This window comes from Thamnophis sirtalis, unplaced genomic scaffold (assembly GCF_051295495.1).
Source record: "Thamnophis sirtalis isolate CommonGarterSnake01/CBP01778 unplaced genomic scaffold, rThaSir2_p1.2 scaffold_3, whole genome shotgun sequence".
Classification (NCBI taxonomy): Eukaryota; Metazoa; Chordata; class Lepidosauria; order Squamata; family Natricidae; genus Thamnophis; species Thamnophis sirtalis.
In genome coordinates, this window is record NW_028261383.1 from 137,148,425 (window position 1) to 137,175,466 (window position 27,042).

The 27,042-nt window shown below is 40.0% G+C and overlaps 1 long non-coding RNA gene across 1 annotated transcript; it reads left to right on the top strand.

The window, feature by feature from the left end:
- The first annotated feature begins 927 nt into the window (after positions 1 to 927).
- Positions 928 to 8,036, top strand: LOC148048199 (uncharacterized). The gene is made up of 2 exons (XR_015695817.1): positions 928 to 1,032; positions 6,421 to 8,036. It is a non-coding gene; the product is annotated as an uncharacterized LOC148048199 (long non-coding RNA).
- The last annotated feature ends 19,006 nt before the right edge of the window (positions 8,037 to 27,042 follow it).

Consider the following 27,042-nt stretch of genomic DNA (forward strand, 5'->3'; position numbering starts at 1 on the left):
AGATTCATCACCATTTAACTTCCAAATAAGCAAGGTTAATGAAGGAGTAAAATTCTTCTATTGTGAAACCAAAACAAGTGATAAGCAATCTCTTTTGTTTTGAATTCTTGTGAGGATTAGCAGAAAGTGTTCGTTATTACCGGAGAAACCAGCCTGCTCGGCGCCATTTTAGAAGCCTCTGAGTAAATAATTTTTCGGAGGAGAAAAAGAAAAGAAGCTAAAATGTTGATAAGCAATTATTGTCCACAGTAAACGGATCCAGCTCGTGATAAGAATAAATCAAACAAAACTTAGAGCAGAGTGGGAGAGACCTACTTTGTCCTGCACAAGGCAGTTTGAAGTTCCCAGCACGGACAGCCGTTCTGCCTTGGGCTAGCCCCCCTTTCCTTGCAAGCACAAAAGCTGCAAAAATCGAAGAGCATTTGCCAGCAAAACAGTTTCTTCTTTCCTTCTTGCCTGAAGGATAAGAAAACCTGATAAGACGTCAGATGGAAGATCCTCTAAACAGGTACGTAGCCAGGAATTCGGAGGCAGCTGATTTTTTGCTGCCCCCACCAGTAGGCTCCTCCCAGGAAGTCCATTAGTTTTTGATAACACTTTTAACAATCAAACAACTTTTATTGAAGCTTTATTTAATAAGATCTATTGAAAGGGAAAAGGGATTAGGTTAGAGAAGTATTGACACATAGTTACTTTTATTTTGACCTCTGATTTATATTTAAATACTTTAAATAAAATATTATGAAATCTGAGGATTTCTTAATACTTGTTCCTTATATTGATTTGCAGGCCAGTGGAAATGGCCAAGTTGTTTTTCTAAAGATGTAAGAATGGGCATATATTCTAAACTAAAAATATTTTGCAAGGCATTTTATTGATTCATGTATTTATTTCTCATTAAATTCATAAGTCTACAGTAAGTGAGGTTTCATGGGAGACTTTATCAAACACTCCACTGAAGTCAAAGTACCCTGGGCCAACTATGTTCTCATGGACACCTACACTGTTCATTGTAGCAGAAAAGGAGATCTGGTTGGTGTAGTATGATTTGGCATTGCATTAGTACAATTTGTAACAGCCATTGTCCTTTTAACTGGAGAGAGGAAAGAACTTTCAGGGGACAAAGCATTGCAAAGTATTATCGCTTGTAAAAACAAAAGAAAAAATGAGAGTTAATTTGTGATATAATGACTCCATTTTGAAAAGCTCCTTTCTACTTTTTCAGAATAAAATCTGATGGTGTGAAATATACCTTGGCTTTTGGCACTGTAGCCAACCAACTCTCTGTGGAAAGAACTTTTTTTTTATGGCTACATATTAAAAAGTAAACCAGCTTGTGCCAGGTTTGGATAAAAGACTATTTATTTCTGACCAATTTGATAGCTGCAGTTTTCAGTAATTGAATTTTCTGTGGTCTGAGAAGTAGTAATCTTAGAAACCAAATAAATATTTTTTAATAAAATGGAACACTGAGAAACCGTATAATAATGTGAAAAATGTAGGCACTTATGGAGAGATAAATATTTTTTAAAAGTTACATTTCACCAGTGCTCTAGGGCTATCACTTCCTTAGAAATGGAAAGCAATGCAAATTTTGCGGTGCAATAGGAAATGTGCATGCAAGTACAAATAATAGGATGGCCAGATAGTGGGTGATCACAATGTTTCCACCCACTTCCCAAGTTAATAACTGGTTATGAATTAAAATTTTATCCATTTATTATTCTTCAAGGACATTTGCATGAGGACTAATCCATTTACTGATGCTTTGGTTGCAATTTCCCTCCATGTGCTGTGGTAAAGATATAATCCAAGAAAGTATAACAATGGAGAAAATAAGCAGCCCAGTATTAGGATCACACTATCAGTATTTAAATTTGTATTCGTTTATCAAAATATCAAAGAAAAAGAAAATTGAACATAAAGGGAAAGTAAGGGCGGAAAAAAAGGAAGAGGAAAATGTGTAGGATAAAAGGGGAAAAGAAAAAAGTATTGATTTCCAACCCTTTTTAGTGCAATAGAATAATAACATACACCCTCATTTTTTGCTTTTATATAATAAAATATACCTGCCATTTCTATAACAATAAACCTATCTAATCAACAAAGCCAGTCAAAATTTCATGTTTTCCACTTCAAGCACAAAGTCCAGAAATGGTTTCCAAGTAGAAACGAAATTAGTTGTATTCTTTTCTTTAATTGAAACTGTCATTTTAGCCATCTCTGCTATCTCCATCAGTTTTTGCAGCCAGTTATCCATTGTGGGAATTGAAATATCTTTCCATTTTTGTGCATAGAGCATTCTTGCTGCTGTCAGCATGTAAAACATCAAAATTCCAAATACCATTAGGCTCATTCTAAATTTACACTTTTCATTCAATATTAATTAATCACAGTTCACTGCCTAATCAAACTCTCAGGAGTGTTGATACTTAGTCATTGTAAAATAGTTGATTGTCTCAATTCTATCTGGATAAACTAAGGTAAGTTTGGAATCAGACTGTAAAGTTGTGATTGCACAATAAGAGGTGGAATCTGATATTTTGGGAGGCATATATCACACATTTCTTATGCAAGTCATGTCAGCTTCTAGAAAGGAATAGCGTCAATTAAGCCAGGAAATCTAACATAGCACACCTCCATTAAATTATCTCTAATTAGGAAATAATACAGAATAATAGAATTGGAGGTCTTCTAGTCCAACCCCTTGCCCAAACAGGAGACACTATACTATTCCAGTCAAACGGCTGTCCAATCTTTTCTTTTAAACCTCTATTTGCTGGAGGAGAGGCAATTGCAAGTTCATATTTCAAAATAAATTGTCTCTGACCCTCCAATAAAGTCTATTAGAGAAGCTGCTTCCCATTATGGAAACTCTTTCTGTTATGTATTGTATATAGTTGTCAGTTGAAGTTCTCAGTCTGGTCCTCTACTGGAGCAGGAAAATACCCTCTCCTGATTGGTTGTGGGCTGATCAACTTCCCTATAAAGCTCCCTGGGTCAGCCAGGGAGAAACAGTTGCCTCAACAGGCAGTATTGAATAAAGAGCTGTTAGAAGTAATTCAGTCCTCCCCCCATTCTTCATCCAGAATATAACACTTTCTGTTATAAACAACACTGCTCCCATGGTTTTACTAACATCTAAATCATAGTTCTTAACAGTAAAGGAACAATACTTTGTCCCCTGGAAAAATAGCTATAGGGATAAATTATATTTCTCAGGCCTTTGTAAAAGGGAATTTATTCTTCTCTGGTATGCAAAAGGACAGCTTTTTAATTTAAAAAAAAATATGGTGGGTTTTTTTTTTATATCCCCCTAAATCTGTATTGATACAGATTTAGTGACTGAGATATACTGCCCCCGATTCTGTGTGTGTGTGTGTGTGTGTGTGTGTGTGTGTGTGTGTGTGTGTGTGTGTTTAAATTAAAAGGAAATCAGCTGCCCAAAATCATCTTATAAGGAAGGTGGGTGGCATACAAATTTAATAAATATTGGTTAACCACCTTCTATTTTTTCCTTTTTAAAAATTTTCTTCAGTGTATTTTCAGATTAAATGTTTAGTGTGCATTTTCCTTCACTTATGAAGTTTTATAAGGGATCCAGATAACTCTGTTCACTGTGCACAACTTTTCTTTGTTTTCACCACATTGTCCTCATCTTTTTCCTGAGATAAGGACCATTAAGAAAGAAAAAATATCAAATAGTGACACTATAATTAAGAACTAATAGAATCTGAAGCATCCTAAAGCACCTCTGTACTTTTTAAAATTTGTTCCTTTTCCTCTCTGTTATTTTTTCTTCCTTTTCCCTTACTGTCCCTTTCCTCTCCATTAATATTTCCCCTTTCCCCTTTTCATGTTTCTTTTTTTTTTACTCTAATTTTCTTAATAGCCTAAACTTTTCTTATCACAAATGAAAAAAAAAGCAATTATTTAACCTGAATTAAATCCTGAGGGTAGCATCAATGCAGTTTTCTTGATAGTGTTATAGATATGCCATAATCTATTTCCAGGATTATTTTTTCTTAATCTAACCAATAACTCATTAGTTTTTGAGATCAGCCAAACATTTTGGCTTGCTGAAGGACTTCTGCTGAGTGGGAAATTGTGGTCAAGAGTCTCTGCTTCTCATGGTGAGAAAGCATGTTAATGGATAAATACCAGAAAACTTCATGGGTGAAAAAATATTAGCCAAAAATCTGTTGATTCAAAATGGTAGTGAGGAAGAGGCATAGGATTTGAACTTTGGGATCCAAATGTATAAAGAAGGCAATTTTTCTCTGTGGTGCTAAATTCAGAGTATCTTCTTAAGTATAAGTTTCTAAGAGGAAGGCTTCTCTTAGGAAGTCTACTTATTTCATTTTCTTGAGTTTACTTAAAAATGTAGAACTGAGTGAGACAGAATTTTCTATCTTGGCTGGGTGCAAAGCTTTAACACAGTTCTAAATCTGTTGATTAGAATGGAAGGCTAACAATCTAGAGCAGAAATCCAGGATCTCAAATGCAATAAGTCTGGTTTAATTGCATTAAATATTATTTCACTAAATGAATAAAACATTGCAACCTAAAAATAGGCTTTCTTTCTTTTTTTACATCTAGATCCTAAAAATTGTAAAACTGCTCCAAAACTGGATAAATATGGAGAAGATACTGTACTTAGAGCATCCCAAATTAACTCCTGTTGAGTTTCCATTAGATCATTGACACCATCACTTGTCAATGGGAAAATTTGCATTTTAGAATAATTTGGAAATAGGTGTGGAGTTCACTGATGTGATGTTGGTAAGATAAGGGTCACTTCCTTCTTTGAAATCATAAAGATATCTATATTGATAGGTAGGTAGGTAGGTAGGTAGGTAGAGGTAGAGCTAGAGCTAGAGCTAGAGCTAGAGCTAGAGCTAGAGCTAGAGCTAGAGCTAGAGCTAGAGCTAGAGCTAGAGCTAGAGCTAGAGCTAGAGCTAGAGCTAGAGCTAGAGGGAGGGAGGGAGGGAGGGAGAGGGAGAGGGAGAGGGGGAGAGAGAGAGAGAGAGAGAGAGAGAGAGAGAGAGAGAGAGAGAGAGAGAGAGAGAGAGCGCCACAACAACCTATGGTATAAAAACAGTGCTTCTCAGTCTTGACAACATTAAGCTGCATGAATTTTGACTCCCAGAATTCCCTAGCCAGCATGCTGGTGATGGAATTATTCCACTTTAATTCAAAAATTTCAGTGTACTGTTTACATTGTGTATGTGTGTCTGTAGATGTACACACACACACACACACACACACACACACACACACACACTGCTATGGCAAGCCAACTTGATGTCAAAATTGCCATGAGGTCATCATACAAATGACACATTTATGGACTTGCAGTACAACAACTGGCGCAGGTTCACTAGTCACATCACATATGATGATGTCATTATAAATTTCATGAACCTCCACAGATGCCTGGGTTTAAGCTAATTGCCATATAATAGTAGTTCTAATATCCCTATGATCAAGTGCAAACAATTAACTGTAAGTATTCTTATCACTGAGGTTCCCCTAAGTTTTGGGAAGAGCTTTGTAGCTAACTAAGGGAAGTTGTGATTAAAATAAAATCTTTGAATCAAGTGCATGGAATATGCCATCCAGTTCTTTTCAGAACATAGCCTACGGGGTTATTTGAATAATGGTATATAATCTCTCTACAGAAATTAGGAACACTTTTACATATTTATCTATTATAGAATGTTTTTTTCAGGGTATTTGTTCCATCCCTGTTATCATATACTGTAGAAGGATATTATTTGTATAGATATGAAATGAAGAAGACAAATGTATAAATGTACAGAAGAGCACTGTATTTTAATAACAGGATATGTGGTTAGTGGCATTATGCAAGCATTTTGCTTTATCACTGTTTCCTCCAAACAATGACCAATCATCTATTTTAATAAAGAATTGTTTCCCAAAATGTTCTGTGATTCCCTCTGGATATTCATAATATACTAATAAGTGTCAGCAGCCATTTGGTTTCCTTTTCAATACATCCTTCGAAAGCATGTAAAAATACAAATAGAAAAATAGGAACCACCTTTGGTGGGTAGGTAACAGCATTCCATGCGCCTTTGGCGTTTAGTCATGCCGGCCACATGTTTACAGCGACGTCTTCTAACAGTGCTGGCTCTTCGGCTTTGCAACAGAGATGAGCAGCCCTCCCTAGAACAATTAGCACATATGTGCAAGGGGAACTTTTACCTTTACTTTATCCTATCTTACAAGGACAGAATGTGGTTTTATGCCATCAGCAATGAGAAAAATTTGGGTGGGTTTAGATCAATGACAAGCTGTTTGAAATTCTGTTAATGGGGCTAGAGAAAATTGCATGCAATATCTTACTGAAAATTCATTTTCTACATTAACTCTTGAACATCTTTCCCAAAAATCTAGGTATAGTCAATGACGAACACGGTGAAAGGTTTTACTAGGACATTGCCAGAATGGAAAAGCAATATCAGATGAACTGGAATACATCAATGCTAGCTGACTATTGTTGCATACGTTACTGCAGTGAGATACATTGCCTCAGACACCGAGTACTAACGAAAATCAGCAGCAAAACTTAGTTGAACTCATGCAATGTGTTGGAAGCATTATGTGATCAAATACATTATAATCATTAAAAGTTAATTTCATATTTCTCAAGATTCCTCCATGATGCAGTCATTCTGAAATTATATTTGTATTCAGTCTGAAGGAGTCTAGCATAATCACCAAAAGTTCTTCAAGAAGCAAAACATTTGGAAAAAAATTGTTATTACCCACTGTTGTTATTATTTATCTTTTTCCCTGCTTACATTTAACATGGTTTGCAAATGGATCAGCGCAACCATTAGTGCTATACTGTAATGTTTCTATCTTGATCCAACTTTTATTCTTCCTAATTATGTATCACTAACTGGATTAGAATATGGATAAAACTGTTTAAGTTTTTACATTTAAAACAGCTTCTTTGAAAATAAGCTAAACTCTTGCTAAGCTGATGAAATAAGAATAGGAAAAATGACTAAAAAGAAATGAACTTTCTCATTTGAGAAAAACTGAAGAGTCCCTGGTATTGTGGGGGCTGGCTAGCATATTTGAAACGTTATGGAAGTATCCAGGGGTGAGATTCAGCTGGTTCAGATTGGTTCAGGCGAACCAGTAGCTCTGACAATCAGCTGGGGAGCAAACCGGTTCACTCTGACGATCAGGTGGGCCTGCCCATCCGCCCCTGTGCTTTACCTATATCCTCTCAGATGATTCACGCAGCAGAGCAGATTGCTGCGCCTCAGCTGTGCTACTTCCCATACATAACGTGGAATGTACGTTTTGTTAAAACCACACATGCGTGTGGAGTGCGTGTCAGGTGAAGCACGTGTTCACTGAACTGGTTGTTAAACTGGCAGGACTCCACCACTGGAAGTATCCTGATGTATCATATGGAACAACAAATATGCTGGTTCTAAAAGGAGGAGGATAAAATGTCTGGAGGTTAAAACTCACAAGTACCATGTTACTTTTAATGGGAGGATCAGTGTACACACTCACACATATACATACACACACAAATTGTTGGGAACATCATATTTTGGGCATGAGTCAAAAGGAAGATTTGATGGTTCTATGAAGATTGTGCAAAGCACACTGGTGATCCTAATTTTATACATTTATAAATTTTATATGTTGATATGTTACATGTCACATATGTTAACCTTTTACATCATGCCATGTATCTGAAATAGAAATTAAGCTGGGAAGCTTTTCTCAAAATATATGCAGTTGTATAGTATTTACAAATACCTTTTGGCTAAAAAAAATGGTGTATTGCATTAAAAACATACATATACATATAAAAATGCATTATTCCCCCAATTATACTAGTGCGTTTGTTGGTTCAAAACATAATCTATATACTCCTTTGGTCACGATCATCTGTTGTTTAAAATGGCTTTGCAAATAGAGACCATTGTATGCATTAAATTTAACTGCATTATATCTGTTTATTTAATAAAGGTAAAATAAAACATTGAGTTGACTTTTTAAAAAAATGGATGTTATGTAAATTTATGTACCTGATTATGCAAATTGCTCCCCTCTGCTCAGGTTTTTGGCAAGCCAACATGTCTCCTTGCCCCGACATGGAATTCTGGTTCTGTTTTGCATTGAAGACTGTTGCAGCCTACAAGGTTCTGTCAACCTGAGGGCCCAATTGACGGTCCTATTTATGATGTGGAATAATATTACTGAGTGAAAATTCAGCTTTTCAAATTTCCACTCGTCTATTTTTATTTACTGTTTTAATAAGTTATACCTAAAGCATGTTCAGCATACAAAGTGCTTTTAGAAACCTTATTTAGTTGTTCTCAGGACTTTTGAGTTTCCAGTCCAGCAAGCTTCTTGCATAGATGCTCTATTGTTCCCTTTTACAAATCTTCAGGAATGGTGGGGGAGGGAGTCTAAAATAAGGAGAAACATATTGGCTCACATTAACGTCAGTTTTAATGGAATAATACTAAGGGCAAAGAGAGTGGGCCTTGGATACACATCTTTAAAGCATTATAGAGAAATATACTAACAATCCATAGACATGAACCTCAGTGATTCTGGCATCAGGCAGCTCAGCCAAGGGCCCTCCCAAAACCTTATGGTCCTTCTGACTATGTGGCCGCTCCCCTTACCACACTCAGAGCCGGAACTGCTTCTCTTTTGCAAATAAATAACAATAAATAAGTAAATAAGATAATCATGAAAAAACCTTCATTGGGCAGTAGTCAAATCCTATAGGAAATGGTGCTTGCCCCTGTCCTCGATTTATATCCACAACTGGGACCAGAATTTTGTTGCTAAGCAAGGTGAATGTTAAGTAAGTCTACACAGTTGTTAAATGACTCAATGGCTTCCCCCATTACTTTGCTTGTCAGAAGATGTCTGGAAAGGTCACCAATTTGTGATCACATGACCCCGGGATGCTGCGACTGTCATAAATACATGACAGTGGCTAAGCACTCAAATTTTATCAAGTGACGGTAGGGATTGCACAATGATGGCCATAAGTGTACAGGGCCAGTTGTGAACCACTTACTTCAGTGCCATTGTAGCTTTGAAAGGTCATTAAACCCATTGTTGTAAGTTCAGGACCATCTGTATTGGAGACGGGAAATGTTTTTTTTTTTTTTTTTGGTAAAAATTAAGAAACCAAAGCTCTTGCAAAGTTAGATGTCTCCCCCAACCGTTAACATTTATCCAAATTTAATCCAATTATGGGGGAGCATTTTTCTCAGCTGAAAACCATGATTTTTCTTTTGTACTGTGAATTATGAGCCACAGCAAGGACTGCCACAGAAAGGGCACACTTCCTAGATCCCACAAGGTGGCAACTTTTAAGGGAAGAGATATGGGATCTGCCCATTCTATCTGATTTTATTTATTTATTCATTCATTCATTCATTCATTCATTCATTCATTCATTCATTCATTCATTCATTTATTTATTTATTTATTTATTTATTTATTTATTTATTTATTTATTTATTAAATTTATATGCCGCCCAATCCCAAAGGACTCCGGGCGGTTGTGTCAGAATATCAGAGACTGGAATAAACATGGTAACAGGTCAGCCAATGGGGATTGTTTGGAAACTGAAACATAGTATTTATTTGTATGGAAACATAAGAGACAGTTTGGCACTTGGGCGTGGCTTAGATTTGCTGAACTGTATATAAGAGTTGATTTCGCCTCTAACTTTGAAGCCTCTGCACAAAATTAGCCTCTGTATCTCTCTACTCTGTAATGACTTGCTTCTATAAATATTGCTTCTGTGTTCCTGATATTGTATGCTTAATTCTGCTGTATGGTATTGTGTATAAAAAAAGTTTCTTATATATAATTGAATCCAGAGGTGGATTCCTACTGGTTTGGCCAAACCGGTAGTAGTATGGCAGCCTGGGTTGCTGGAGTCGGCAGCAATCCAGCCCTGCCACGCCCCCGAACCGGTTCTCTGGTTGCCGCCATCGCCATCTTGTTTTTTAGTTCTGTGCATGTGCAAAACAATTTTAATTAAACTGTGCATGCGTGCGCATGAGCAAACTGGCAATAAAGCCAGCCAGAACCCACCCCTGATTGAATCCTGCTGAACAGGGCTGGGTTTCAACCGGTTCGCACCGGTCCCTGCGATCCGGTTGGTCGCCGAACCCAGAAGTAAGTAACTTCCGGGAACGGCGAAGCCCCCCCCCCCCCCCGCGCCCGCACGCGCCCACACACCCGCGCCCGCTCCTTACCCGGGTTTTTTGAATTTCGCGCTTTCCACGCATGCGCAGAACGCCTGCGCGATCCTCCAGGAGCAGCTGGAGCATCACGCAGACGCTAATACGCATGCGCGTGCCACGTGCGTGCACATGCGTGCCGCATGTGTGCGCGAGGACGCCGCATGCGTGCACGCGCGCACCGCGTGCGTGCGTGAGGACGCCGCCGGCCTCATTCCAACCGATCCGGTTGGAACGGGGTGAGAAACCCACCCCTGCTGCTGAAGTTCATTTATTTGTGTGTGCTTGCTGGATGCTGCTGCTGCAACAAAACTCACAGATTGGGTGGAATAGGCAGATATTCTCAAAGAGAGGCAGTTCCAAATACCAAAGAGTAATATAGTCATAGTAGCTACAATTAAGTAGCATCAATAAAAGCACAGAGATAGAAAAAACAAGTAGTGAAAAATTGTCCTTTCTAACATTAGATGACATGAATATAATCTCTTGAGTTGTGTTGGGGGCCGGCAGGCAGGCAGATACATGCATGGGCCTTTGAAATTTTATTTACAAAAAAGGGGTGCTGGCTGACAAGACCCACTTGGCCCCCACAGTTCAGCCTATCCTCATACCTTGACAGCCAGCTGTGAGAATGGATCAATGGTTGAAGTGTGCAAGATGCAATGTGAGTAATAATGGGGGTGCTAAAATTCAGATAATTGACAATAGTGAACAGGTCTCAAGGGCAATTACTGGTGGCGGGATCTGATGTACTGAGTGGTAATGTGACCTTGTGTAAACAACAGCCAAATAAAGTGAACATAGTGATGATGATAATGATGATGATGATGATGATGATGATGATGATGAAGAAGAAGAATTTAAATAAATCAACATTTTATTGGGCTGGAAATCCCAAACTTTGTGCTAAGAGTTGTTAGAACAAGCAATACATAAATATTTCATGTTTGATTCTGGGGGCGGGAGGGTATAAAAAATAGTTTTAAAGGTTCTTTAAAATGAGTGCCATAGGCAATCATCTACAGTATGAATGGAACAGTAATCATTATCTTACTCAGAAAAAGTGAACTCCCATCCCCAAATACAGGAAGGGAGTGTTTGCTTAATTGGGTGTTCTCTGCATCTTCCAAATGTTTATTTAGTTTTCCGCAATTGCAGAGAGTTTGAGAAACACCTAGGAATTCCTTAGATGAAGGAATGTAGCATGTTAGGCTGTAAACGGTTTGTACTTTCCCCCCAAAAGATCAAGCATGTAGAAGGAATTAGAACTGAATTAGACTCTCTTCTGTCATGATATATCATCGAAAGGTAAAGTCTTAGACCAGGGGTGGGTTTCTCGCCCCGTTCCAACCGGATCGGTTGGAACGAGGCCGGCGGCGTCCTCGCGCACGCACGCAGCGTCCTCGCGCACGCACGCGGCGCACGTGTGCACGCACACAGCGCGCGCATGCATATTAGCGTCTGCGCGATGCTCCATCTGCTCCTGGAGGATCGCGCAGGCGTTCTGCGCATGCGTGGAAAGCGCGAAATTCAAAAAAAACAGGTAAGGAGCGGGCGCGGGTGTGCGGGCGCGCGGGGGCGCGGTGGGGGGCTTCGCCGTTCCCGGAAGTTACTTACTTCCGGGTTCGGCGACCAACCGGATCGCAGGGACCGGTGCGAACCGGTTGAAACCCAGCCCTGTCTTAGACTTAGGCAAGAAAAACCAAAGGTATACATACAGACTGGGTGAAACCAGCCTTAATAGCAGTAACTGTGAGAGGGATCTTGGAGTTTTAGTGGACAACCAATTAAATATGAGCCAACAGTATGCGGCGGAAGTTGAAAAATCCAATGCAATCCTAAATTGCATTAACAGAGGAATACAATCAAGATCAAGTGAGGTACTAATACCACTCTATAAAGCCTTAGTAAGACCACATCTAGAATACTGCATCCAGCTTTGGTCACCACACTATAAAAAAGATGTGGAGACTCTAGAAAGAGTGAAGAGAAGAGCAACCAGTTGATTAGGGGATTGGAGGCTAAAACATAATGATGAACAGTTGCAGGAATTGGACATGGCTAGTCTAGTGAAGAGAAGGACCAGGGGCAATATGATAGCAGTGTTCCAATATTTGAGGGCCTGCCACAGAGTGTGGGGCGAGGTCAAGCTATTTTACAAAACACCTGAAGGCCAGACAAGTAATAATGGATGGAAACTGAACAAGGAGAAATTCAACCTAGAAATGAGAAATTTTCTGACAGTGGGAACAACCAGCCAATGAAGCAGCTTGCCTTTGGAAGTTGTGGGAGCTTCATCACTGGAAACTTTCAAGAAGAGACTGGACTGCCATCTGTCAGAAATGGTGTAGGGTCTCTTGCTTGGGGGAGGGTTTTTTTTGACTAGATGACCTACAAGGTTCCTTCCAATCCGTTAATCTGTTAAAGCTTTGGTCCTAGAATATCAGATGCAAATACATACCCATTTTTGCCTTTCTGTTCTTCTCTTTCCTCAAATAATAACCAATACTTGCCAGCAATATAATTTGATCACTGCCGTTATATTGACTGATGTGTCAGGGCAAACTCCAAGTAACAAATACAGCTCGAGTGACATTTTTGTACTAGCATGAAGTGAGTTCCTGGAGAGTGAAGAAAACGGGAGGCTTAATCGTAAAAAGGGAAGAAAATCTGAGAAGGTGCTGTTGAGGGAAGAGGAAGAGAATGTGTGTGTCAGACTGGCACCAGAAATATAATTTACTGTGCAGGTATTTGATATGATAAAAAACCTGCCTTGATTTAAAAAATAATAATCTTGGTTTTTGACAAGGTTGCAATTCACAGAGAGAGGCTGAGGCCACAGCTTGGGTTGTACATGCCACTCCAACCTGAACCTTAGTTGATTTTAGGTGATCCCCCTAAGAGGGTAGCATGTTGCAGCTGGCAAAAAAATAAACAGACCTAAGCCCTGTGCTAACAGAAAAGTCTTAGATTTATGCCATAAGCCAAGGAAGAACAGTGACATATTTGTGAGCCCAGGTTTAAATTGGCCCTTTCCTCAGGCACAACGGTTTCTTTGCCGAAGGCAGACAGAGAAGCACAAAATAGGTAGCAGAGCAGATGCTGGTGCGTGTGTGTGTGTGTGTGTGTGAGTGAGAGAGAGAGAGAGAGAAGAGAGACAGACAGACAGCACAGACAGACAGCACAGACAGGCAGAGACAGAGAAAGAAAGAGGGAGAGGGGGGGAGGGAGAGAGAGAGGGAGAGAGAGAATCTTTTGGGACCTTCTGACAAGTAAAGTCAATGGTGAAGCTAGATTCACTTAACCATATTACTAAGTTAACAACTGTGGCAAGAAAGAATGTAAAATGGGTCAAAACTCACTTAACAACTTTCTTGCTTGGCACCAGAAATTTTGGGCTCAATTGTGGTCATAAGCTAAGGACTGATTACCTGTATTATGCTTTTCCATTGACTTCTTCAGTTAAGACTCCTTCCTGGCCCACTATTCAGAATATGCCCTTTTTTGATGGATCCTTTCTTTGTATTTATCAGCTTTCAACTTCCCATCCTCTATCTCTTTCCTTTAAGTCAACAGCCAAAATTATTTCAGCTAGTAGGTAAATTTCATTTTTCCAGTCATATTATGCATCAATTTCCCTTAAACTCTGTCTACATTCTAGAATTGCCAATAATCCAGTATTTTCTTTAAAAAAAACTTTCCATAGCAGTTCAGCTGTTCAGCCCAAGTGATTTTGGAAAGCAAAAAACCCGAACAGTTTGAAAATTTGCATAAAATAAAAATGATTAGTATATCTGATATACGGGCCTATATCAAAAAGTATGGATCTTTGTTTTTTTTGCTATTTCACAGATGATTTTGAAAGTATTTGTAATTTGTGTGGCCTTTCCAAGAGCTGAAACAGAAGCTATTACTGTATATTGAAATAATGTTAATTTCTGTTAGTTTCCATGACAGTGTATAAACAGTTGTGTCTACTGCGTAGTAAAGAAAAAAATATTTCACTTCTTTAAAAGTAGAGATTAGTCTACATTCAACTTTAAATAGATTCACTTAAAACATTTTGTTTCCATACCAACAAAATGCAGCCTTGCTACTCCTTGAAATAGCATATAAACAGAGAATGTCATATTGCTTTCTATGGGGTTTTTTCTTGCATACAAATAAATATGGATTCAGAGGGACACAATAGCTAACTATCCATGATGGTTAATCTATGACACATGTGCCATATCTGCCGACACATGAGCTGTCAGCTCCAGCAAGTATGTGCGTGCCAGCCAACTGACTTTCAGCCTTCCGGAGGGCTGGGGGAGGCTGTTTTCTCCCTCCCCAGGCTTAAAGAAAGCCTCCAGAGCTTGGGGAAGGCAAAAAACAAGCTCAATGGGCCTACCAGAAGTTCATTTCCTAAGTGGAGGGGGTGGGTGGGTTGCACACATGCGCTTGTGGGGGCGTGCTTTGCATTATGGGTGCTGGCACGTGTGTGATTTATTGCGTGCGTGCCCTCTAATTTTTGGCACTGAACAACAAAAAGGTTCGCCATCCCTTATATAGATGCTTAAAACATATAGTGAAATCTTAGAGGGACTTGCTTTATAATGAGATACCCAGAGTCACCTTGTAGGAGAGATGGGCAGCAGAGAAATTTAATAAATAAATAACAATAAATAAAGTGAAACTTACAATAACTTTTGAGAAAAAACATGCCTTAAAATGTAATGTGCAACTCTTATATACCAAAAGAATAAACCTCAGTACCAAATAGTTCATTATTTGTACATTATTATAGAATTGCCCTGTTCCTGTTAGTATCTTAAATTTGCCATTAAGGCTAAAAAAAAATCATTAAATATATTTATGAATATATTTAAATATATCCATTTCTCCGGACATAAACATTCTATGCATGAATGTTGGCAGTCCCATTTCAAGATGTCTTGCTGGTTTTTATGGGGCAATTAGTTTAACATCACAGTCTGAAATATTCATGTTATTAATTCACATTTAATGAAAAAGCAATATCCAACAATGATCACTGAAATAAGGATGATGATATACTACCAAAAGATTTTTTGGGGGAAGATATCATGCATGCATACAAAATATTGTCCTGCATTCTGGCATGCTTAAGGGTTCATAAATTTTTAATCTGCTTTTTTATTACACTTTTTTATTTTTTAGCCTTCTCTCTCCACAATCCAGTGGGGCCTGAAAACAGCTTGAACAGAAAGGATACCATACCCTACGACACAAGAGTGCAGGTAGTCCTCAACTTACAACCACAATTGAGCCCAAAATTTCTGTGACTAAGGGAGGCAGTTGCTAAATGAATTTTGCCCCATTTTATTATTTTTATTGCCACAATTGTTAAGTAAACCAGTAACAGTAATTTGTGTTAAATTAGTAACAGTTGCAAAGTGATTCTTGCTTCCTATTGATTTTGCTTGTTGGAAGGTCGGAAAAGGGGACCACACAACTGTGGGAATGTGCAATTTTCATAAATACATGCCAGTTGCCAAGCATCTCAACTTTGAACATGTAACCATGGGAATGCTACAATGGTTGTAAGTGTGTAAAATGGTTATAAGTCATTGTTTTCAGTGCCGCTATAACTTTCATTTAGTGACTGTTCCAAATTATAAGTCGAAAGCTATAGAAGCAGTAACTTCTATATTTATATTCTATATTTATATTATATTCAATTTATATTGTTTTTGTTTCCTAGTATGATTTGATAACTTATTAGTAACCTTGACTATCACTGAGTGTTGTATATTTTTATTCTTGATGAATGTATTTTATTCTCCTTATGTACACTGAGAGCTTATGCACCAAAGAAAAATTCCTTGTGTGTCCAATCACACTTAGCCAATAAAGAATTCTATTCTATTCTATTCTATTCTATTCTATTCTATTCTATTCTATTCTACTCTACTCTACTCTACTCTACTCTACTCTACTCTACTCTACTCTACTCTACTCTACTCTACTCTACTCTACTTTCATGAAGAATCTAATACAAAATTACCATACACAAAGTACTATTGGACTGGCATATCTTATATGTCTGGGGAATAAATAATGACACCTGTTTAGTGTCTCAAGATAATTAGAACTAGAACTCAGACTACTCCATACTCTTTGGTGTCTTCTCACATGAAAAGCTGATGTGCTTTCTGGATCTTCCTTTCTCAACTATGTGTAGCTGCATGTGATATTGGGATTGTGCTGTTTCCAGGTCTAATGGGTGCAGTGGTTCTTCACGCTCTTTATACTAAAATATTAAACTTTCCATCTTTTAAATTTGACTTGCTTGTGGCCTTTTAAGCTATGCATTTTTGTTCTTTTGCATATATTTTTTTTAAATCCTCTAAAGCTATTTTAGACTAAAAACAACTAGCCTGGAAGAACAAAGAGGACACTTCAAAGTCCTCCCTTCAATAGGAAGTGCTTTCAAGGCCAACTAGTAGAAAAAGAAGCCATATATAGAGCTGTGAAAGGCGCTATTGTCATTCGTCTCCTCCTTTCCAAAATCTTAAAACAATTCCAGAAGAGAAAGCAGGGATTCTTTTCAAGAAAAAGAAGAAGATGCATATTTTTATGAAATGCTTACTGGGTCCTGGACTTGTATCTGACAAATGAATAGTCCTCTTGCTTGTTCAGCACATTGGAGAAATAAAAGCCGGAACAGGGACATCAGAATGGATGGCTTCTAAACAACCTTTGCTGTTTATGCATACAGTATCTTGATCAACAAAGAACTAAATAGAAATTTTCAGACTGACAATGGATTGGATGTTTTGCTTCTATTTTTGAAGAAAAAAATCCCACGGCTTCTTTAGGAAAGTCTGTGTTATTTTTCTTTGAAGTATTGCAGTGAATACAGGCCGACCTCAACTTACCGTATCTTTAGTGACCATTTGAAGTTATAACAGCACTAAAAAAAAAATGATTTTGACCCTTTTTCCCACTTATGACCATTGCAGCATCCCTGTGGTCAGGTGTTCAGAATTCAAACGCTCTACAACTGGCTCGTATTTCCAATGGTTGCAATGTCCCAGGGTCATGTGATCACCTTCTGCGATCATATGACAAGCAAAGTCAATGGGGAAGCCAGATTCACTTTACAGTTGTGTTATTAACTTAACCACTGCAGTGATTCCTTTAACAACTGCCTTACTTAGCAAAAAAGAAATTTGGGTCTCAGTTGTGATAATAAGTCAAGAACTACCTGTATAGTAATCAGTGTCTGATATGTACAGTATCATCAAATTAGGAATCTATTTCAGTTCCATTTCAGTGGCAAACAATTGTCCTATTCAGAAATTAATCAAAACGTATAAATGTAGAAATTTGGGGGCTTTGTGTGTTGGCCCTACTGAATCTCTTAATGCTTTCTGATCTTTACCCATTCAGTGTAAAGATCATAAGACTGATTCTAAGCATACTGGACACAGTTTAATGAACAAAATGACTCTATAGTTGAATGTGTAGAAAATTGGTCTATCAGAGGCAAAATTACCACAGGGAAGTGGCATTTGTATCTATGATTTCCCAACCTTGCTGGTGAAGAGTGAATTTCTATTTTATATACCGGTACTTAACAATATATCCGGGGGTGAAATGCTATTGGTTCAGGCCAATGCGCCCGAGCTGGTAGTTAAAAAATGCTTTAAAAAGTAAAAAAAAAAAGTTCCAATGATCGCACGGCACAGTTGATTGTCTCACAGCTAATTGTCGGAACTTTTTAAAACTTTTTTTTAGCATTTTTAAACTACTGGTTTTGAATAACTGGTAGTTAAAAAATACTTAAAAAGTAAAAAAAAAGAGTTGGCCACACCCATCCAATCACATGACCCTCCCACCAAGCAACGCCCATCAAGCCACAGCCACAGAACCCGTAGGGAAAAAATTGACTTTCATCACTGAGTATATCTCTTTATACAGTACATAAAATACACATGTTGAATAATACCTGAGTTCACAGTTGGAAGTACCCCTTCAATTCTGGATCAGCCTTCAACCATGAGATGGACCTGGGCAAAGTGAAAGAGAATTTCATTTCCATGGATGTAATGGAATCTCCTAGTTGAGCAGGGGCTGGATTAGAAGGACCTCCAAGGTCCCTTCCAGCTCTATTTTGATTCTGATTCTAATTTTGTGCTTCCGTGATACTTATTTTCTCCCAATTTCTTTTCTTTGCCCAAAATGAAGTGTGGGGTAGGAAGAACAGTATGTAGGTTATATTAAATATAATGATGGGGAAGGGAAGAGGAGAGATATTAAATTACATGATATCTACATCAGATGGCTCCTTAAAATCACAATAGCACAATGATTTAGCAGTTGTTGGAGAAATTGGAGAGAGAGGGGTATTGTAGAATTTTTTAAAATTGTATGATTTCTACTACCACACTTGAAATTAGGCCTAAATATTTCTGAAATGACAAATTAGGAATGGATGGGAATGGCTAATCAGAATAATTGGGAGTGGATTATGGGAGTGGATTATCAGAATAATTGAATAAGCATACAAGGACTTCCTATAGGTTAGTATCCCATCATCTGTTAGGCTCACATAATTTGGACAGTATAGAACAAAAGAAGCATTCCTCTTCCCCCCCCCCCCCCAAGAGTTGATTTGTAAGTCAAGGGTCTTTAACATTGCATAGGATAAATTGTGATAATTCAAGAAACGTAACATTCGTGGTTAATCGGTCTGCAATTCTTGAAGCACTGGGTGATGTTTATTTGACTATGACCTTATACAATGCTCACTTTGGCTCCTTCTGACAGCTATTATCTCTGACACATTTCCCTTGCTTTTGACCCCATCACACCTGGCAAACAGACCCAAACATTCCAACTCTGACCCTTCCCCACCGTGCCTGACATTTATGCAATTATCAGCAATTTATTGACTTTATTTTTGGTTAGTGCAGAATTATGCAAATAGCAGAGCCAATCTAACAACTTTGCTTATTTGAAGGTGTATCAAGCTGCATTGGTGTAACCCACGTACTGGTGTTTTTGAAAGCCTGGATATTTTGAAAGTAATTTTTATCCAGTAACTCCATTTGGAAATACTTTGGATTTATTGGAAACAACATTCACAGTCCATAGATTGTAATGGCCTGAGCAGGCAAATCTGTTTAATCTACAATTACCTCTTGTATATATAATATGAACCATAGAATCTTATCTAAACATTTAGGTATGCATTTGAAATATATTCTAGACTTGATATGATTAGATAATCATCAGTGGTATGAGAATTAGGAACAGAATAGAAGGGACTGGAATAAACAATAACAACAACAAAAGTCAAACCATTATGTATTTATTGGGTATCTTCAGTTTTTCAACCTTATTTAAAGAAAAACTAAGGGTAGAAAAGGGGACCTTGCATATCAAATATAATTGTTTTAGTGGATAATTATATAAAATATCTATTTACCTATTTACCTACCAATTTTTCTGATTGTTGAGCTTAGTTGTATAGCTATTTTTGCAGTGGTATCTGACTCCGAAATACTTTTGCAAGATAACTTCATTAATAGGAGAATTTAAAGTGACAAATTTCCTGGTCTTTTTCAAAGTACTGTATGTTTTAAATACAGTGAAGGATTTTTTTAAATTATTCTGTGTTGCTTTGTGAATTATTAGTTAGCAGAAGTCTTGTTTTAGTTTAGCATTTATCTATTTAGCAGGCCAACTTGAAGATATTTTAAATGTAAAGAAAAATAGGTAGAAACGTAAGAAATCAAATAGAATAAAGTTTAAAAAAAATAAACACATGCTCTGTTCTGCTTAATATATCTTACTTGAAAACTAGTGTGTTCGATTGGAAGAAAAATGTCACCCTAGAGAGCAGTTTTGAGATTCCCAAATGTGTAGAATCCACAAGAGCAATGTTGAGATAAAGACACTGGAGAAGAAGGAAGGGGCATCTATGCTGCTCCCACCCCTTAATTCTGGTTGATCCCAATGTCTAGAAATGCTCTCTGTTTTAATCACTGCACATAAATCTGGATTAATCAAAATGAGTCGGAAATAGCTCCGGCCAACAATGAGTCATTCTGGCAAAATTTGTCACTTATCTCTGCTTCTCTGCTTCTTCCAAGCATCACAAAAGCAAGGAAGGGGAAACAGAAGTACGTAAAATTATGTTGATTCCTTGCATATAAAGTATGATGTTAGTGATATTGGATCGGGTAAAGAAGGCACACAAGGCTTCAGTAACAACAGCTCTTTATTGCAAGTCAAGTAAACATCCAGCTGAGGAATGGTTGGGCAGCATCCCCTTTTAAAGAGATCTGTCAGACTTCTTGACCAATGGGATTCAACCTCTCTTCCCTCTGGAACAGAGGACTTTGGTGGAAACCTCTGTCAGTCTGTCAGAGGGGGGGGGTATCTAACACCCCTCCCCTCTAGGATGGAACAATCTAACTGGTGACGTAGTCACGCAGGTAGGCGGGCTTTTGCGTAGCTCTGCCTGTCCTGTGCAATTCAGTCTTGGTGTTTCCTTCAGACAAGTTGGACAGACCTGTTGCTTCCCCAGCCCTGCCTGGTGGAATCTCCTGGAACTTTCCACAGGCCACGGCTGGAGCTTCTGGAGTTGACTCTCTCGGAGCTCACTGCGGGCCTGCATTGAAGTCAGATAAGTCTTCTGATATTCTCAGGCTTGACTTGGCCTTGGAGGGACTGTTATTTTTTGTGCAGTTTCTTTCGGTTTGTGCAGGAGTTTCATTTGGTTTTCTAAGCAATTGGTGGTAATTCCAATTACAGTTGCAGGAATCCACAAAGTTCCCCCCAGTGTAGTTGTGTGCATATACCGAGTCTCCTATGGTGAAAGACCTAACTTTGCTTGTGGAGTCAGGGGGTGTTGAGGTGGAATAATTTGGATGTAGCCAGTCTAAGTGAGACCTCAGGTGGCGGCCCATGAGGAGTTCAGCGGAGCTTCTTTCAGTGGTAGCACTGGGTATGATGTGTTGAATGAGTAAGTAGTGACCAATTCATATTTGCCAATCACCAGGGCCCATCCTATTGAGGGCCTCCTTTGTGGACCTTACCATTCGTTCCGCCTGGCCATTGGAGGCCAGATGGAATGGCAGGACCAGGGCATGCCTGATTCCCTGAGGTGCTAGGAAGGTTTCGAATGGCATGGCCATGAATTGGGGCTCGTTGTCAGAGACTAGGACATCGGGGAGGCCATGCGTGGAGAATAGTCTCCGTAGTACCTTGATGACCAATTCCACTGTAGTGGAATTCATCAGGACTACTTCTAACCATTTTGAATAAGCATCCACAACTATGAAGAATGTTTGGCCATGGACTGGTCCAGCGAAGTCAATGTGTCTTCTGGACCATGCTGCTTGTGGGCGCTTCCATTCCTTGACGGGCGCTTCTGGGGAAGCAGGTCTGGATTCCTGACATGGCGTGCATGTAGCTACCCATTCTTGTATCTCCCTGTCCATGTTAGGCCACCAAACATAACTCCTTGCTAGAGACTTCATTCTAACAATCCCAGGATGCCCTACATGTAATGCTTCAAGGACTGCTATGCACAATTGTTTGGGAATGACTACCCTGTCCCCCCACAGCAAAACACCCGTTAATAACCGACAGTTCATCCCATTTGGAAAAATACGTTTTGAATTCGGCCCCAACAGGCCCCTTGGGCCACCCCCTCCACACCCAGTTCAAAATTTGTTTTATTATGGGGTCTTTTGCAGAGTAGCATGCGATATCACTAGATGCGACTGGTCCGGTTTCCAGGGAGTCAATGAGGAGGACCAATGTCTCAGGGTGGGGTTGGCGAGGACTTCGGGCAGTGAGCAGTGGCTTAAGGCATCCACGTGCCCTAATGTGGTGCCCAGTTGGTGGATGAGGCGGTAGGAATAGTCTGCCAGAAAAATTGTCCACCTGGTCATTTGGGGAGATAGTAAAACCGGGGTGGGGTGATCCCCAGCAAGCAACCCCAACAATGGCTTGTGGTCTGTGATCAGTTCGAAATCTCGGCCGTAGAGATATTAGTGGAATCTCTTTACTCCAGCTACTGCAGCCAAAGCCTCATGGTCCAGTTGGCTGTAATTCCACTCTGCGGCGGATAATGTCCTGGAGTAAAATGCAATGGGGGCTTCGGTTCTGTTGGGCATGCAGTGGCTGAGGACAGCGCCAACAATGAAGGGGGAAGCATCACAGGTCAACACCAATGGCAGGATCTGGCTATATTGTACTAAGAAAGAGTCTGCTGACAAAAGTGTTTTTACAGCAGCGAATGGGGCGGCCTCGGTTTTGCACCAGGACCATTTTGCGTTCTTGGCTAGGAGGCGATGTAGTGGCTTAGCAAAGGTAGCTTTCTGTTTGAGAAAGACGCTGTAGAAATTAAGGAGCCCGAGGAATGCCTGCAGTTCGGTCTGATTTCAAGGTGTGGGAGCTTCCTTAATGGCTTTAATTTTTTATGAGGTTGGGTGGATCCCAAACCCATCGATCATGTACCCTACGAATTTGACTTTTGGCACATTAATTTGACATTTTTCTTTTTTGAGGCAGAGGCCCTTGTCTCTGATTCTAGCCAAAACTGTTTGTATGCGTTTTAAAAGTTGCGCTTCATTTGTGGCCGATACCAAGATGTCGTTGAAATAGGAGACGACTCCTGGAATCCCCTGCAAAAGTCATTCCATGACACTTTGGAACAGTCCAGGGACTATACTAACACCAAATTGCAGGCGGTTGCATTTGAATGCACCCCTGTGCGTCACAATGGTTTGGGCTTCCGTGGTAGCACCATCTACTGGCAATTGTTGGTATGCTTGCACCATATCCAATTTTGCAAAGATTTTTCCTGGGCCGAGCGAATGCAATAGGTGTTGTACAAAAGGCACAGGGTAAGCGCTTTGTTGTAGCGCTTTATTAATTGTACATTTATAGTCCACGCAGATGCGTACAGACCCGTCAGGCTTGACAGGTGTCACAATTGGTGTCCCCCAGTGTGCCTGATTGACTGGCTCTAAGATGCTCTGGCTTACGAGCTTATTGATTTCTTTGTCAATTTTTGGGTGGAGAGCGAAAGGTACTCTCCTGGGTTTTAGCCTAATTGGGGCTATTGTGGGGTCTAAATTAAAGGAAATTGGGGTTCCTGTGTACTCACCCAGACCGGTGCCCAAGATGTTCTCAAACTCCTTAAAAATGACTTCAGCGGCGTCCTTTCCAACAGAATTGACTCCGGTCACTTCCATCCCCAAAGTTTGGAACCAATCAAGTCCAAGCAGGCTCTGAAGGTTCCCTCTGACCACCATCATGGGGAGGTTTTTGCAGAATTGTTTGTAGTTTACCCAGAAGTTGCCTTAGCCCACGATGGGGACCTGGTTCGCCTGGTAGTCAGGTAGGCGGACGTTGGGGCTTCTGAAGTGTCTCTTTTGTAGCTTGGGGATCGCTTGCTTCAGGATTGACCATGGAATTATGGTCAGTGACGACCCAGTGTCGATCTCCATTTCGCATGGAGAGTCCTCGATGAGGACAGTGGCTTTCAGCTTTTTGGGGCAAATGGTACATATTTGTCTAACTGGAAAAGTGACATTCAGCTTTTTTGGGTGCCCTGGGTGGCTTCATGTGGCAGAAGTGAGGTTGGCAATTCTATTGTCCCCTTCTGACTCCCGTGGGTACTTCTGCCAAGCCCCTGGTTTGGGTTGATGTTTGCCATTTTGGGCCCCCTTGGGCTATCTTGCAGCCATAGGGAAATCACTGCGGCATACCTTGGCGATGTGCCCCTTCCACTCGCATCGCTGGCAAATTGCTTTGCAGAAACAGCAGGATGATCAGATGGTCTCCTCCACAGCTGGCACAGGGTGGAATTGTGAGTTGAATTTTCGCACCGGCTTTGTGCAGCTACTGCTCATGCGGCAGCTATCTTCCTCCTCGCTTTCAGAGCTCTCAGGCTCTGTGGTCTTGCGGTGTACTCTGGTACTTTTCCGCATGTCCGGAGGTGTGCTGTAGGGCTGGAGGGTTTCCATCGATTGGGCAGCTGATTCGGATGCTCTAGCTTCGTCTTGTGCGATTGCAGAGAGAGGTTGGATTTTGTCAGAAGCCTCCTCTGCAGAGTGATGTCTCGCACACCACAAATTATATGATCCAGAATCAGCTTGTCCAGTTCACAGAACTCACAGTAAGCTGCAGCTTTTTGGAGCGCTGCCACGTATTCGTTGATCGATTCACCCTCCTTCTGGTTCAGAATGTTGAACTGGCAATGGTGAACGTATTTGGACAGCTTCGGCGCATAGTGGGTCCTCAGCATTTGTTGTAGTGCAGACCAGGACACTGCTTGTTAGGGGGGGTCAATTCCGAGAGGTTTTTTGCCGTCTTGAACACTTCCCGGCCACAGTAACTGAGTTCTTTTTTCAAGCTTCTGGAACTCCCATGAGATCGTTTGCTTCCAGGAAACACTCGAATCATAGCATGTACGATTCCCAGTGTTCAGTAGCTGGGTTGTACGGAGTTGGTGGGGCATGCATGGCCATTCTGGTTCTCTCTGGTTGTTTCACGATGGCTTGCTCGATGCCTCACGGGATGCTCCGGGCCGGATGTACTTGCAAGGCTTTGTTTGTGCTCTTTGTTCGCCTAGTTGCCTTCCAATCCCATCCTCGTCGCCAGTGTTGAATCGGGTAAAGGAGGCACACAAGGCTTCAGTAACAACAGATCTTTATTGCAAGTCAAGTAAACATCCAGCTGAGGAATGGTTGGGCAGCATCCCCTTTTTAAGGGATCTGTCAGACCTCTTGACCAATGAGAGTCAACCTCTGTTTCTGCTGGAACAGAGGACTTTGGTGGAAACCTCTGTCAGTCTGTCAGCGGGGGGGAATATCTAACAAGTGAGGCACCAGGCGCTTTAGATTGAATACCGTATGGTTCCTAAATTATCATATACAAATACAAGCCAGCTGTTTCTCTCCTCCCACCCCCACCCCCCATAATTTCATTGCTCCCATGTAAATGATCAGATGAAGAAATCTCAGGTTGAACTAAAATTGTCTTAGAAACAGCCAGCAGTCTGTTTTATGAACAGGGTGGTTGCACAACAAATAAAAAAACAAACACCATTGTAATTATAAAACTGTCTATGAGCCCATAAAGAAAACAACAACAGGAAATAACAGCTACAGATATAAGCAGACTTTTTCACAACAAAGAGAAACGGGACCAACAGGAACCTCAAAGAATCATGTCCAAAGTTGGGCAGGAGCACATACAACAGCACTGAAGAAATGACACTTGGCTACAATGTAAAGTAGTGAGTATACAGCCTGTATAACCATATAAATGTGCTGTTCCCTCAAAATAACGCAACACACAGCCATTAATGTCTAAACTGGTTAACAAAATATGAGGGGGTGAACTCACTTCTGTGATATACTGTATATCATCAGTAGGATACTACGTCTATCAGCCTTGAAGCAAAGTCACGTTACTTTAATTGTATCTCATATCAATTGCATTTGCTTAATAGCATCTGGTGGAGCTTGCTGAAATTGATCACCGAGGTTTCTTCCATATGACTATCATGTTCACCTCCTCACAAAAACCTAGCAGAAGCATTGTGGGGGCCACTGTACCGTGATCTCCCCATCTTCTCCTTTTTCCTCTCATTTGAGGCAGCCAGCTGGCCTTCAGGTGGTCAGCTGAGTGGTCAGGTGGTTAGCTAGTTAGTGCCTTTTTTTCTTACTTGTCCTTTTCCTGTTGCATTTGGTTTTGACGTTGAACCCTTTTTTTATGGCCACTGTATATAGTCCATGGCAGAAACACTCTTCAAAACAATCAAGATGCAATGGGGAAAATATGGCAAACTCCCGTGGCACCTTTATTCAGGATTGATTATGTCCCATCAAGTCATTGTTGACTCCTAGCTACCACAGCAATAGATTCTCTCCATGACTGTCTATTCCTAACCTGGTCTTTCATTGTCGACAGCAAACAATAAGATTCTACTCATGGAAAATCCTCCCCACCCCCACCCCAACAGAAAGCAAACAGAGCAAGTTGTCAGCCTTGTGAGGCAGCCCAGGCAGGAAGCATGTAAAGATGAATTAATTCTACTTCATTGTAAGATCACATTAACAACATTTCATAAGCCTGAAAGTATATTATCCCCACCCACCCACCTTTACAGTCCAATAAACTCGTGAGGGTCCCTGCTAAGACCTGTGTCACTCCCTCATTCATGCTGGGAGCATAGCTGCCTCTTATTCAACTTGGTTGCAGTTTTTACCCATTTCTCAAGATCATTCCCTTATACCTGTACACAAGTACAGGCAGTCCTCGACTTACAATCATTCATTTAGTGACTGTTCAATGTTACAACAGCACTGAAATAAGGAGGCTTAGAATAGAATAGAATAGAATAGAATAGAATTATTTATTGGCCAAATGTGATTGGCACACAAGGAATTTGTCTTTGATGCATCTGCTCTCAGTGTACATAAAAGTAAAGATACATTCATCATGAATCATAAAGTACAACACTTAATGATAGTCACTGGGTAAAAATAAGCAATCAAATCATACTAGGAAACAATCAATATAAATCATAAGGATACAAGCAACAAAGTTACAGTCATACAGTCGTAAGTTGGAGGAGATGGAGTCAATTATTATTTTTAGTTAGCCAACCAAGAACACTGGAAACCTGGAAATGCAAATGCTATGGGATAAGCAATAGTGTTGTAGTTCTCATCCTCATCATCTCTTTCTTCTCAATGAATTAATTCATCT